The sequence below is a fragment of the Bos grunniens genome, chromosome 16 (genome assembly GCF_055505025.1).
Source record: "Bos grunniens cultivar Pamir isolate PY7600 chromosome 16, Bosgru_T2T1.0, whole genome shotgun sequence".
In the NCBI taxonomy this organism is placed as follows: domain Eukaryota; kingdom Metazoa; phylum Chordata; class Mammalia; order Artiodactyla; family Bovidae; genus Bos; species Bos grunniens.
The window spans coordinates 44,850,868-44,866,376 of NC_141180.1; the positions used below are offsets into that span (position 1 = coordinate 44,850,868).

The window sequence follows — 15,509 nt, forward strand, 5'->3', positions numbered from 1 at the left end:
CTACTAAATTTGTAGTAATTTGTTACAACAGCCCGGGGAAACAAATACAAATCCCAAGCAGATTGACTTGGCTAAGGACTCACAACTCATGAACAGCCAACAGAAAACTAAAATGCCTGTGTCTTTGCAGTCTCTTTGCACTACAGCATTTAGACTGAAGGGACTTTTATTAGAAATTCAAGGGCTAGAGGTGGAAATAGGGGTGAGAGGGAATAAGAGATGAGCATATTAGAAATTATTCTTCCAGCTTTACCCAGCTCTCTGGCATAAACATTTCAGGGCTCCAACTTCACAGAACGAGAGCAGGGTTTCTAGGACACTGAGCTGGCATCCACTTCTCTAGCCAAGAACATGAGTCAGCCCATGGCGGTGAGCATCCTTGGCTAAGTCTGCATGATAAGCCAGCTGTTTGGTCTTCTCTTTCTCGCTTCTCCATGTTTGCAGGTGGATCAGCATATTTTTCAATAGAAGAAGGATTCTGGAGTTTGGCAGGCAAAATCTATAGAGATGAATGGCCATTTTAGGCTGGGACCTAATTAATTGACTCAAATGACGAATGTGGGCTGAGAGCTGTGGTTTGCTGCTCTAAGGCTGGCTGAGCACACCCACATTAAGGTAATCTCCACCAAGTCATTGACTCCTCAGCCAGTGGAAAGCTTGTTGCCCTTTCTCCGTCCAAGTCACAAGGCTAGTAGGATACATCCCATTAAAAAGTTCAGAGTCTAAAAAGAGCCACTGATTGGAATTCTGAGCTTCACATCCCCAGGGGAGTCTGAGGAAATGGAAAATCATCAATCTGACTCAGGAGTCGTCTGGTGCATAACAGTAAGTTATGTACTTACTGTTAGTGTTCCTGAGCTCCCAAATTGCTATGTGTCCTTATACACATGACTCAGTTACATCAAGTGACTCTCTGAAGGTGAGAAGCATTGCAGCAGGAACCATGGGAACTCACTTTAGTCCCAGCACTCCTAAAATTAGTTTGGCAATTCACATGACACCTTTGAATCTCAACTTTTTTACCTGTCAAATGAAGATCCTTAACGTTCTTCCTTGGGAGCCCTTGTGCTCTGTTGGTGAGAAGATAAATTGCCTCAGCCTCATTAAAAAACAGTATGAATGCACCTCAAAAAATAAAAACAGAACTAATATGTGATCCAGCAATCCTACTTCTGGGTATATACCCAAAAGAAAATAAAAGAAGATAATGAAAATATATTTGAAGTCACATTCATGTTTATTGAAGCCTTATTCACAATAGCCAAGATATGGAAGCAACCTAAGAGTCTGACAAAAGAATAATGGATACACACACACACACACACATATGTGTGTATATATATATGAGGGGTGAAGGAGAAAGAGGTTGAGGTTGGTAAAGAGTACAGAATTTGCTATATGATGAATAAGATCTGAAGATCTAAAGCAAAACATGGTGACTGTATTAATAACACTGTATTATGTGATTGAAATATGTGAAGGGACTAGAACTAAATATTCTCACCAAAGAGAACAAAGATACATATGTAACATGATGAATGCGTATATAAACTATATGAAGTGAATCCTTTTACAATGTATACATATGTCAAATCACCATGATGTATATTTTAAATATCTTATAATTTTGTCAATTGTGCATCAATAAAGCTGAACTTCTTTTTAAAGACGTTATAATAAAAAATTCTTCCTGGCTTTACAATCAGTTGTGCCACTAGGGGTAAAGAACCCACCTGCCAATGCAGGAGACATAAGAGAGGTCAGTATGATCCCTGGGTCAGGAAGATCCCCTGCAGAAGGAAGTGGCAACGCACTCCAGTATTCTTGCCTGGAAAATCCCATGGACAGAGGAGCTTGGTATGCTACAGTCTATGGAATCACCAAGAGTCCAACATGAGTGAAGCAACTTAGCACTACATTCAGGTGATTAACATAATCAGGACCAAAACATCTGGACTGCTGCATACACTCATGTCCCTTACAAGTGATTTTAATACATCCTTCAGGTCCAGTGGGCATTAGGTAGACAGGGACTGGGGATTCTCAAATATGTGACTGGAATATATTGACAGTGTTCTCTGCTTTGCAGATATTTTTAACTTGCATTCTGATTCTCACAAATGCGTATTTATCTCTTACTTCCCAGCAGAGCTTGGCTGCAGAGTGAATCATCAATCTATTGATTTTAGAAGTATCTTTCTGCTCTGTGAGAAGAAAAAAGAGACACCAGTATTAAGTGAAAACTTGAAGGTCAATACAGATATAAAGAATTACCATCAAGAAGATGTTGCTTCCCTAAAAAAGATGAAATTCTAAATTCTATACTCCCCTCCCCAAATAGTATAAGGAAATTCTAAGGAAAAATGCAACTTGGTATACTAAAAACAAGTAAAGAAGAAAGCATACAAACCAATGCAGCTAATATACAAATAAAAACTTGTGTTCAAATTCTATAATTTCTCGTTACTAGGTTAATAAATGAACTTTACTTTGTGGAAGGGGGACATTATAGCTATTAAGAGGAAATGAAGGTCATTCTTGATTTGTACCCCAGTTCTTCCATGTCCTAAGTGTGACAATCGACAGATTAATTTCCTCAGGCTCAATGTATTTATCTATAGTATGGGGATAATAGTGATTCTCTCAAGTGTTACCAGGCTTCAGAGGAGATCGTCAATATAATAGACTTTCTCTAGAGTCAGGAATATCTAAGTTAGTATCAGTAGCTGATTTTGCTACAGATTGAGGACAGGATGGACAATGAATGTAAATGAAAAGCCATTTGAATGACTATTTTGGATAGTTTGGCTAAAAAGGAAAGAGGAAAGTAGAGATAAAGGAGATAGAGGAATATGTATGGTAAATGGTGTGATGGATACTTTTTCTTTTTGCCTGCTTGTTTGAGGGCTACTGTGTTTTTTATTCTGATGGTAATCAATGGAATAAGATCCCAGGGGTCAGAAGGAATGGAATCCAGTGTGTTTAGTAGGAGAAAAGTTTCCTCTTCCACAGACTTGGATGGACGGGAAGGAAGCAGAAGGAGATGGAGAGAAGTTGGACTTGCTGGAAGAAGAAGAGGAAACAGCCCTTGTCTGAGGCCACAGTGCACTGAGGGAGGAGAAGATAGGGCTTCTCTGTGGGAAGTGGTGGCTAGATTATGCTTGAGGAGAATCATAAAAGTGCAAAATTTGTTAGGAGAACAACTCGTCATGACAACAAAAAGTGAGTTTGTCATTTATCCCAAAGGAGTTCCCCTGGGACACATAAAAGACTTGCCATGTAAGAGGAAGGACTCAGTAGAGACTGAAACTGAATTAGCAGGACATAAATCTGCAATGTTAACAACTTTTCTCCAGCAAAGAAAGTCTTAACAACCAAATTTAGGAATGCATCTGGGTTCTTTAGGAATGGAGTTTTGTTGAATGATTGAAGTAAAATGACAATATTGTTCAGTCACTAAGTCATGTCCGACTGTGAGCCCTTGGACTGCAGCCCATCAGGCTCCTCTGTCCATGGAATTCTCCAGACAAGAATACAGGAGTGGGATGCCATTTCCTCCTCCAGAGGATCTTCCTGACTCAGGGATTGAATCCATGTCTCCTGCTTGGCAGGCAGATTCTTTACCATTGAGACTCCTTGGAAGCTCAAAGTGACGATAGTACTACTAAGTATTGTAACATGCTTATACTATGCCAGGATAGGTTGGTTTGGAAGGGGGCTTAGATCATGCAAATTTAGGCATTTATAAAAGGAGAACAACAGTGTCAGTAATAGGACAGTTGTTGTTCATCTTTATCATTGACTTAATGCACAGAAGTGATTAAAACCTTCCATGTGAGGTTTGTCTTAGAGAGCTGTTCACACAGGTTTAAAATAGAATTTTTAATTTTTCTACCTCAAAACCTCTCTTCCTGAAGTCTCTCCCATGTCTGTGAATTGTTTCACCATCTACTTCTGTGCTCAGGCCAACCCATACTCACCCAAGATTCTTCTTTGCTCTCCCCTCCCACCTCCACATCCAATCCAGCAGGCAGTCCTGTTGGCTTTACATCTGAAATATTGTCTGAATCCAACCACTTAGTGCACAATCTCCTAGTCCAAGGGTGGCAAACTTTTCCTGTAAGGGCGAGATTAGGTCTTGGGCCATAGTGTGATGACCCCATTCTATTCTGCCTTTGTCATTTTCATCCTCTTATTTGTATACCCTTTTAAAGCCATCTCCTTGATTCTAATTTTACTGGCCCTTGACCCATTTTCACAGTAGCTAGAGTCATCATTTTGAAACAAAAATCAAACTGTCTTGCTTAAAATTCTGTAATGACTTCCTGTTGTAATTAACAAGGCAAGGCTCTGGCCTCCAAAGTACTCCGTGATTCAGCCCCTGCCTTCTGCTCCATTCTCCCTTTGCTAAGCATGCTCTGCTTATACTGTCCATTTTTCTGTTCTTTGAACTCTCCAAGCCTGAAAAGGCTTAACTCAGACCCTAGTCCTTGTAGCTCCCTCTACTTGAAATGGCCTTCTCTGGACTGATTTCTTTTTCTCATTTATACCAACTATCCTCAAAAAAAATCTTTTCTTTCAATAAAATTACTTAAAAAAAAAAAAAAGTCTCTTCTGGACTTCCCTGGTGGTACAGTGGATAGGAATCCACCTGCCAATGCAGGGGACATGGGTTTGATCCCTTATCCAGGAAGATTCCACATGTTTCAGAGCAACTAAGCCAGGATGCCACGACTACTGATCCTGTGCTCTAGAGCCTGGGAATCACAACTTCCAAACCTGCGTGTTGCAACTGCTTAAGCCCATGAGCCTAGAGCCTGTTGTCCTCAAGAGAAGCCACCACAGTGAGAAGCCCAAGCACCTCAGTGAAGAGGACACCCCTGCTTGCCAAAACTAGCGATGAATTGCACACTGCAACAAAGACTCAGCACAGCCCGAAAATGTCTTTTCTGATCTACCTGACAACTACTCCTTTGTATCTCATCCTTTCTAATCATGCTACGGCCAATTCTCCTGGTTAGTTTCTTCATTGCAGACTGATCTGAAATCATTCCATTTACCTATTTATTTGCTTATTAAAGTCTCCTCCTTGCCTATAAACTTTACGAAGGAAAGGATTTTGTCTCCTTTCTCTGTGTGTCTATAATCCCTATAATAGACCTGGCAGACAGCAGGTACTCAAAAAATATTTGTTGAATGAATGGAAGAATGAGTAAATGCATGAATGATCAATATTAAATGGTTTGGAGATGAAATTCAATGCCAAAGGCATCTCTCTGTCTTATTCTTCTTCCATTCTCTCATTTTCAACAACTATTTGATAACCTTTTTAAAAGTTTATGGAGCTACTTTGGACACTGTGAAGTTTTAATCAGGAAAATAATCCATGCTGATAGCTTAGCTGTCTAATTAATGCTTTTCTCCCCTGTATATGATGATCATACCTTAACTCAGGGAGTGATGCGGACTTGGACAAGGTCAAACACTGCGGACAATGGAATAAAAGCACCATAGTTTTGTTGATCCCATGGCTCTTTGAAAGAAATTCAAAAATCAAAAGACTATGGTGCCGCGATGGCAGGACCTAGAGCCAGAAGACCTGAGGTTAAGCTCTGTCCTGCTGTTCACTGGATATAAGGCCATAGGCAAAGGACCGAATCTCTCTCACATTCCATTTCATTATTTACAAACTGAGCTAAAGGTGAGATGACTCCACAGATGTATTGTAAGGACTAGTTCAGTTCTATACCTACAAGGGCTCTGTAAGTTCAAAAATGCTGTCAAATCTTCAGTTCAGTCCCTCAGTCATGTCCAACTCATTGCGACCCCATGGACTGCAGCATGCCAGGCTTCCCTGTCCATCACCAACTCCCAGAGCTTGCTCAAACTTCCCTATCCATCACCAACTCCCAGAGCTTGCTCAAACTCATGTCCATCGAGTCAGTGATGCCACCCAACCATCTCGTGTCAAATCTTAGCTGCTGTTAAAAACATGTTGCCTTTGTCTAAATGATCTGTGTTGTGCAGATTCCATGTGAGTTATTATGTTTTCTGAACAAAATAAGCCTTTATGGATTTTGACGTGTTACTGGTCAGGGATGCATTTGGATTTTAACAGGACTCTTCGATGAATAGGAAGCCTAACAAAAGAATCAATGCAAATATGAAAACTTTAGGTACCATGAAAAGAGCACAGGAGAGGGAGATTTTATAATAAGCACAGGCTCTTATAAGGAGTTTTCTTGGTTTTTAAATCCTGCTTCTGCCACTTATTAGCTGAATGACCTTGGAGAAGTTACTTTGCCCTGAGTTTTGGATAACTAACCTATACATGAAAAATGATAATTCTTATTCTAGGGATTCATTAAAAAGATAAAATGAAAATATAAATGTAAAAATCCCTGGTCTCATGCCCCATAGGAAGAACAGGGAGAGTGTGTTCTCTTTGACATATTTTATAGTAGGCAGCATGGCAACTGACTCTTCTATTCTAGAGGAAAGGGGGCCCAAAATAGAGGCCCCTTCAAGAAGATGTGAGTTCGAATGGGACAAGGGCATATTTGGAGGGAAAGATCTGAGCCATGGGTTGATGCCTGGGGTGGGAACTTCCAACTTCCAATCAGGGGGATCCTGAGTAAGGAACTGGAGTCTAAAAGATTAGAGAGGAAATGGACTAATTTCTCAGGTCTCCCCAAGGTTGTGGCTTTTACAAGTGATTTCCACCTTATCCAGAACAATGAGTTCCAGCCCAATCACCAAATGCAACATTTACTAATTTACACATATCTCTGAAGCCAGAGAAAGGGCTTATGAAATCCAGGTCCCACTTAGGCATGTTGTGCTGTGCTGTGCTTAGTCATTCAGCAGTATCTAACTCTTTGTGACCCCATATACTGTAGCCTGCCAGGATTCTCTGTCTATGGGGATTCTCCAGGGAAGAATACTGGAGTGGGTTGCCATGCCCTCCTCCAGGGGACCTTCCCAACCCAGATCTCCCTCTTCGCAGGCAGATTCTTTACCATCCAAGCCCAAGAATACTGGAGTTGGTAGCCTATCCCTTCTCTAGGGGATCTTCTATCTAAACAGGTGCCAAGTGAGGCATATGCATTGCATGGGAAGTTAGAGATTGCACCAGACCTGGCATTCCAGATCTGTTCAAAGAGTCAACTTTAGTTCAGCTGAAGGCTGCTAATGAGTGGTAGAATTCATTTCTGACTGAAAGGAATCTTTCTTTTTGTTTCTATGTGCTCTTCCAAAAAGAGCCTAATTGTTCCTTCTGATTAATTTCTAACTATATATACTTAGTAGAATTGAAAACAGGCAGGTGCACCTTGTGAGGAGATATCAAATGATCTACATCCTAAAATACACTCTTTTTTCAAAGACAAAGTATAGTTGCCTAAGCAAACCTCACCCGAGTCCATAATAAGGTAAAGAAAACAATAAAATCTGGATTGGCCTCAAAGGTCCATAAAGCATTGTCATTCCTCGTGATGGGTCAATGGCCCCCTCTCATAACTCAGGGTGGGATCTTGCTTAGTTTTATTTACCAGGAAACCTGAAGCATGGTGAAGCAGCATAGCTACTCTTCAAGAACCAAAAGCCTTAAAGAATTTTTGGTCCTGGGTTAGAGATGAGGAGTGTCTGGTCTGAGCTAAGTGAACAGCTTACTCAAGAGTTTTGATCCTTGAGTTCTCAGGAACATATCACAGATTACTCCAAGCTATGGGCAAAATTGCTTCTAGAAAGATATTTGTATGCTTAGACCAGTGCTCTCAGGTGAAATCCATGTAATAAATATCTCCCCAAAATACCTCCAACAGGTGAGCTCCTGTGATTATATATCAATAAGGCTAATAAAAGAAGGGGGCTTCCTGGTGGTTCAGTGGGTAAAGAATCCACCCTCAACACACAAGACACAGGAAATGCAGTTTTGATTTCTGGGTCAGGAAGATCCTCTTGGAGGAGGGCATGACAACATGCTCCAGCATTCTTGCCTAGAGAATGTGGTAGATAGAGGAGCCTGGCAGGCTACAGTCCATAAGGTCACAAAGAGTCTGAAGTGACTGAGAATGCAGGCAAACAAGAAAACTGTTGAATAATTGTCTCAATGACTGCCTCAGATCTACTTGTGAGGAGGGCCCTGGATGATGGTTTTTGAAGCATCTACTTTTTTAAGTACTTTGATGAGAAACTAGGACAAGAACTACTTAGAAGGAGTGGTGCTCTTTTCATTATATACAATCCCTGTTTTCACGATGAAATAAAACCCTAAAATCAGAGAGTATGAACCTGTTTTATGGTCGGTGTCTATGAAATGGGTAAAACTCATGTCCTGCGCAGACCTCTGGGCTCCAGGCTGGCGGCCTCAACGTCCTGACCTGGTCCCTTCCTCTGTTGGGTCGGGGTTGGCTGAGGTGTTCTGCTATCTTCAAGGCATTGACATGCACTGTTGTCTGTTGTTGTTCAGTTGCTAAGCCGTGTCTGACTCTTTTCTAACCTCAAGGACTATAAATCATCCATGGAATTGTCCAGGCAAGAATACTGGAGTGGGTTGCCATTTTCTTCTCCAGGGGATCTTCCCAACCAAGGGATTGAACTCACGTCTCCTATGACTCCGGCATTGGCAGGTGGATTCTTTACCACTGAGCCACCAGGGAAGCCCATACAGACATCTAAATCTTAATTTTCTCTTGAATCTTTAAAATACTGTTTCAGATACAATCCCAAGGTAGAAATAGGCAGGCAAGCAGCAACAAAGAACTTATTTATTCTACTCATGTGGTACTAATTCATATTCATGATAACAGAATTCAAACAATGCAAAAAATCAGTCTCCCTCATGCCCCAGGCCCTAGGTTGTCCATCTTTTTCCCTCTAAGAAAACCAATATTACCAGTTTTGTGTGTGTGTGTGTGTGTGTGTGTGTGTACTCTACAAGAGAGAGCTTATGTATATAAAAGCATCCTTTAAAAGTAAAAGCAATACTATATAATATACACTCTTCTGTATTTTGCTTTTTTTCATTTGCTAGTCTATCTCAGAGATTATATCAGTGGGAAATCTACTTTATTATTTTTAATGGGTAGCTTGTTTGTACAGGTGTATCTGTTTTGGGAGGTACCATGATTTATTTAACTAGTCCAATATTGATGAACATTTAAATTGTTTATATAGTCTTATGTCACTTGAATGCTGTAATTTTGAGCAAAGATGAATCTGGTCGAGATTCAAACCACTGGTCAGTTGCCTATCTTCATATTTGCCAAAGAGAGCATCAGAAAGATGAAAAAATTAAGTGTTCTTATCCCATAAACACACACACGCAAATAAACATGATAATAAAAGGCTAAGAAGAAACTTTGGGAGGCAATGCATATGTCTATGGCCTTGATAGTGGTGATAGTTTCATGGATGTATGCTGCTGCTGCTGCTGCTAAGTCGCTTCAGTTGTGTCCGACTCTGTGTGACCCCATAGACGGCAGCCCACCAGGCTCCCCCATCCCTGGGATTCTCCAGGCAAAAACACTGGAGTGGGTTAGTATACTTATCTCCAAATTCATCTTTCAATATGTTCAGCTTTTTACATTGTCAATCATACCTCAACTCTTTGTTTTTTAAAGAAAAGGAAGCACAAAAGATTCTTTGACCAAATGCATGTACTCCCTCATCAGTGTAATAGATTTCTTGCAAAGATGGCGGGAGTAATTCCACTGATTCCTACATGCATGCTCCTTTGCAATGGACTTTGTCATTCATCCCTTCCTGAGGGACAGTCCGTGACTTCTATCTGACCTCTCCTTGTGATTGTTTCCTACCATAGATTGTAGCTAAGTTCCCAGTGTACTGATACTGAATGCCTGAAGCACACACTTGGCCATCTTTACTCCTGGCAAGTCCCACAGACATTCCCCCACCACCACCGGGGCTAGTGTTGTGGCTGGATTGGTCCTTGTATTTCTTTTTTTAATTAATTTATTTTAATTGGAAGATAATTTCAATACTCTGATGGTTTTTGCCCTACATTAACATGAATCAGCCACAGGGTTCAGGATAGGGGACACGTGCACCTTTGTGGTTCTTATTATGACTGCAGGATTCCCCTCAACAAAATCATCAGGGGACTTTGAAGAACATGATTTACTTCTCACAGGTCCTGGAGGGTACACAGTTACAGAGACTACACAGAAAGGTCTTGATAGAGACAAAGGTAAGAGTGTAGACCTGGGGCTCTGCCTTTATTTTAGGGCCCAAGCGTGCGGTGGAATTTCACGGGTTTATTCTTTATAGGAGAATTTAAAACTTCAGCATGGGAATCAGAGCAGAGCATTCTGTTATCTAGGTTGCTCAGCGCTTCAAAAAGGGAAACTTCACTGGGTAAGGGATGCCGGGGGTGGGCAGCCTGGCTCCTTATCTAGTTGTTTGCTAATAGTTGTGCCACACGGCTGGCAATTTGTTTCCAAGATGAGTGTCTTTACAATGGTTGCCTCAGCAATCGCAAAGCTTAATGTCAGGCAATTACATTACAACCGAAAAGCTTAATGTCAAGCAGTTACACCGCAGAAGGCTTGCAGCTTCTCCCCCTGCCCTCTTAAAAGGCTGCCTGACATCACTCAGAAGCCCTGTGAGGCCTGATAGTGAGAGGCCATATGAAGGCGGGCTGATGGCAGAACCCAGATGTGAACGAGGCCACCTTCAACTCTCCAAGGGCAGTTAGGCAGCCTGAGACTGTCGCTGTACCGGCTGATTCTAACCCAGACTGCTACCCACAGAATCATAGCAAGAACGTGGTTGCTACTTAAGCCACTGAGTTTGGGACTGTTTGTTAAGTAGCAGTGGACAAGCGACTCAGGTGCTAAGGATTTCACCAAACCTCTCTCTCAGGGTTTTTCCATCCTCGAAAATTTTACGGATGGACCTAGGAATTCACATTTCAGCAGGTTCCCCAGAGGGTTCTTTTTTAATGTAATAGTTCAGGCATAACTCACACGCTGTGTTTATGTAGTATAAAAGGTTATGAAGCAGGATAATAAAATAAATAACCATAAAATCACTATTATCTTAAGAACTAGTAATTACCAACACTGTGCTATCTATCTATACTCTCATTCCCTGATCTATTCCACTGTCTCCCCAAGACAGAGGTAGCAACGTCCTGAGTTGAGAGTTCATCATTCCTTTGCATATGGATATAGCCATATAAAATACATATGTACATACATATTATAGGTACATTACATATGTATCACATGTGGATAAATATGTGTGTATAATATATACATTCACACATAATATATTTGGTTTTGCTTATTTTAAAACTTTATTAAAAAATGTTATCATACTACATGGCAAAGCAGATTATTAGATTGATAAGGATATAGATTCTGGTGTTAAGCTGCCTGTGTACAGATTCTAGCTCTATGCCCCTTAGTATATGAGGGACCTAGGCAATTTACTTAACCTCTATGGGATTTGGTTTTCATTTCTAGGAAATAGAGGTGATGATAATAATATCTACCTCTTAGGGTCTTGGTGAAGGTTAATGAAATAACTTATCTAAAGTAATTAAGACAGTGTACTATACAGAGTAAGTGCTTTACGAAAGTGAAAGTGAAGTCATTCAGTCATGTCCGACTCTTTGCGACCCCATGGATTGTAGCCCACCAGGCTCCTCCGTCCATGGGATTCTCCAGGCAAGAATACTGGAGTGGGTTGCCATTTCCTTCTCCAGGGGATCTTCCCAACCCAGGGATCGAACCCAGGTCTTCCGCATTGCAGGCAGACGCTTTAACCTCTGAGCCACCAGGGAAGCCCAAGTGCTTTATAAGTACTACTATTTTTATTTTGCAATACACTGATTTCACCTAGTGTTATGTGTGCCATGATTCATACCTGCTGTGTATATCCCTGCAGTTCATTCATGTCTCACTGATGTATATCACTTCAGTACAGAACTATACCAAAATTTATTTAGCCATTTTCTATTAATGGATATTGTCATTGTCCCCAATTCTTTGCTTTTGCAGCAGGGGTACAATGAGCATCCTTTTACATATCTCCTAGGGTATAAATGCAGACTTTTCTCAAGGTGTATGTCTCAGAGGAGAGTTGCTGGGTCACAGACAGTGAGAATACTTAGTTTTACAAAAAGAGGCTGAGTGATTTCCAACTGTAGTGGGACCAGAAGACAGTCTCATGTCCTTGTTCTTTCCCATCTTCCCCAGGATTTGATTTTATCAGTTTTTATTTGATTTTACGAAGTTTATTGGGGAGTGTTCTCAACACTTTTGAGGGGTTGCTGAAAGCAGAAATGTGCAGAGAACCATGATGCAATGACAACAAAGATCTCACCCAATCCTATAAGACTTTGATCAGAATTTTAATTTTTTTTTTTTTTGAGCCTTAGAGAAATTTTTTGCCTCGAGTATTTGGTGAAGGAAACATATGCCTTTTTAAAAAGTCTAATAATTTTGACTTTGTTGACTTCACACTCGGAGAAACCATAAGGCATTTCCTCAATCCTTCTTAGATTCTTGCAGCCCCAATTCTCCCCACTATCCCTTGCCCATTGCAATTCTCCTTTGCCTGCCTCCCTAATGCTGCCCCATTTCTATTCTCCCCTTACTTCCCTGACCACTCTCTCCTTTTACCTCCCTCTTTGATGACCATGCTTATTCCCTGCTGCCCCTCAGGTTGCCTGAGTTTTGAATCCTGACACTTTCGCCCATGGCAACTGTGAACCATTTCTTACTCCTTAATTTTACTGTCCCCCAATTTCCTCAGTTCTAAATGGGCATCATAAGAGTATCTACTCACCTGGTTTAGTGAAGATTAATGTAAAACTTGTAGAAAAGAATCTGATACATACTAAGTGCTCATGAAATGTTACTGTGCATTATTCCCTTCCCTTCCATCTCAAGTCAGGTTTCCTAGAAAGGGGTCTCAGATGCAAGAAGTTTACTGCTGAGTGTTCTCAACACTTTTGGGGTTGTAGAAAACAGGGATGGTCAGAGAACCATGATGTAGTAACAGCAAAGGTCAAAGCCAACCCTACAAGAGTTCTAGAGCTGGATGACCTTTTCAGAGCTGCCCTCAACTGGAGACAGAGGTCAAGTCTTTATTCTCTATATTGTAGTACAAACTAAAGCCACTTAATGTTGCTGAGACTTGGATTTCTTTATCTGTAAAATGGCTAAATTTTACCTATCTTAAAGGATTCAATGGAGAAAAAAAGTCCAAAAACAGATGCAGTAAAGAAATAACCCAATCAATGTAAGGTGTTAGTCATCACAGCATGTGGCAATAGCACCTTAATAGCATACATTAAAACTCAACATTCAGAAAACTAGGATCATGGCATCTGGTCCCATCACTTCATGGCAAATAGATGGGGAAACAATGGAAATAGTGAGAGACTTTATTTTCTTGGGCTCTAAAATCACTGCAGATGGTGACTGCAGCCATGAAATTTAAAGATGCTTGCTCCTTGGAAGAAAAGTTATTACCAAACTAAACAGCATATTAAAAAGCAGAGACATTATTTTGTCAACAAAGGTCCATCCAGTCAAAGCTATGGTTTTTTCAGTGGTCATGTATGCATGTGACAGTTGGACTATAAATAAAGCTGAGTGCCAAAGAATTGATGCTTTTGAACTGTGGTGTTGGAGAAGATTCTTGAGAGTCCCTTGGACTGCAAGGAGATCCAACCAGTCCATCCTAAAGGAAATCAGTCCTGAATATTCATTGAAAGGACTGGTGTTGAAGCTGAAACTCCAATACTTTGGCCACTTGATGCAAAGAACTGACTCATTGGAAAATGCCCTGATGCTGGGAAAGATCGAAGGCAGGAGGAGAAGGGGACGACAGAGGATGAGACGGTAGGATGGCATCACTGACTCAATGGACATGAGTTTGAGTAAGCTCTGGGAGTTGGTGATGGACAGGGAAGCCTGGTATGCCGCAGTCCATGGGGTCACAGAGAGTCAGATATGACTGAGTGACTGAACTGAACTGAATACACATTTAAAATGGGATTTAAAAATCTTAGTAATTTAAAACTACAGTGACCACCAGCATATATGAGGACAGCAGAGAACTCACTCTCACTAACTGTTGAGAATTTTCAGCAAGATTCATTTACTCATCTTCATTCATAAAGGGAACATTTTTTGAATTATGTTTCCTAAAAAAAAAAGAATTATTCAGATACATGTCAGGATGTTGGTAATTTTAAACAAAAGCTGATTAAATATTGAGTGCTCATAATCTAATTTAGAGTGTTTACTCATCTTTTGTGCTTTCTAAAAAGCTGATCTATAAAAATAGATTTGGGGTTGTGATGTGTGATCACAGCCGATGTCAAGATGCACCCTGATCACAGGTGTGCCAGACACACTCTTGCATTTATTGATCTACCTTATACCAGACACCCAGCATGAAAATAGCACTAGGCAAAGACCAAGGCCCCTTTCTGAAAGAATATAACAAGGATAGTTCAGAACTATCTATACTTAAGGAAAAGGGAGGTTAGCAAGGAAGACAGAGCTATAGGTCTTTCTAATGCTTTCTTTCTGCAAACCCACTGAAGAGTGGCTACAAACAACCATGGAACATTTTTCCTGCCTCCCACTACCATTTCTCTACATAATTTTCCCCTGATTTTCTTCTCTTTTCTCTTTTCATTTCCTCTTAAATACAGATGAAAAAAAAAATCAGTCAATTCCTTTTTTAACAGAATACAGCAAAAGAAATGAACTGAGAAGACCTTTCAACCCAAGAGCCTAGAAAACCTCTTTATATACCTGGCAAGATTATACCTTCTTCTTGGACCACTGCCCTGATCCCTTGCTTCTTGTGATAATCATATCATTTGGTTTTCATCTCTGGTACTTTGTCTTCGCACAGTGAACCAGTGGAGCATCTCTTGGTTAAATTACTAGAGGATACAATCAAAGAAAGTGCAATCAATACAATCAAGTTTCCAAAGTACTGACTCTTTTAAGTCATTGCTGAGTTGCCGTTTCCCAGCAATACAACAACCAGAATCACATTTAAAGAATTCTACTGAATTATTGTCTATTTCCTGCCTCTTTCCCACGTGACTATCATTTTATTTTCCTTCTCCCAAGACAGTGATCTACCTGGACAACTTCTCCTTTACAAGGATATTCAAATTACCTTAAAATGATATCTGCACTAATTTCTAACTGCAGTTGCCTGCTCAGACTCTCTCAAGAAACCTGGCTCTTTAGCAAGTAACAAGGGGGAATCAATATTCCAGAGACAAAGTGATGAGAACTTTCCTGGAACAGTTTGCCATCTCTGCTTAACTCCAGATCTTTCTGTGAAGACTCAGGCAATTCTTCTGGAAAAAAAAAAAAAAAAAAAATATATATATATATATATATATATTAGCCTTGCAAATGTCTACCAAATTTTACAAAGTATTTTTTTTCAATTATAAATTTACAATATAATCATAATAACCATTTATAGGACACTACGTGCCC

The 15,509-nt window shown here is 40.4% G+C and overlaps 1 long non-coding RNA gene across 1 annotated transcript; it reads right to left on the bottom strand.

The window, feature by feature from the left end:
• Positions 1-1,974: 1,974 nt before the first annotated feature.
• LOC147356739 (uncharacterized) lies at positions 1,975-14,937 on the bottom strand. The gene is made up of 2 exons (XR_015143512.1): positions 14,802-14,937; positions 1,975-2,204 (listed from the first exon to the last, which is right to left on the bottom strand). It is a non-coding gene; the product is annotated as an uncharacterized LOC147356739 (long non-coding RNA).
• Between the last annotated feature and the right edge of the window lie 572 nt (positions 14,938-15,509).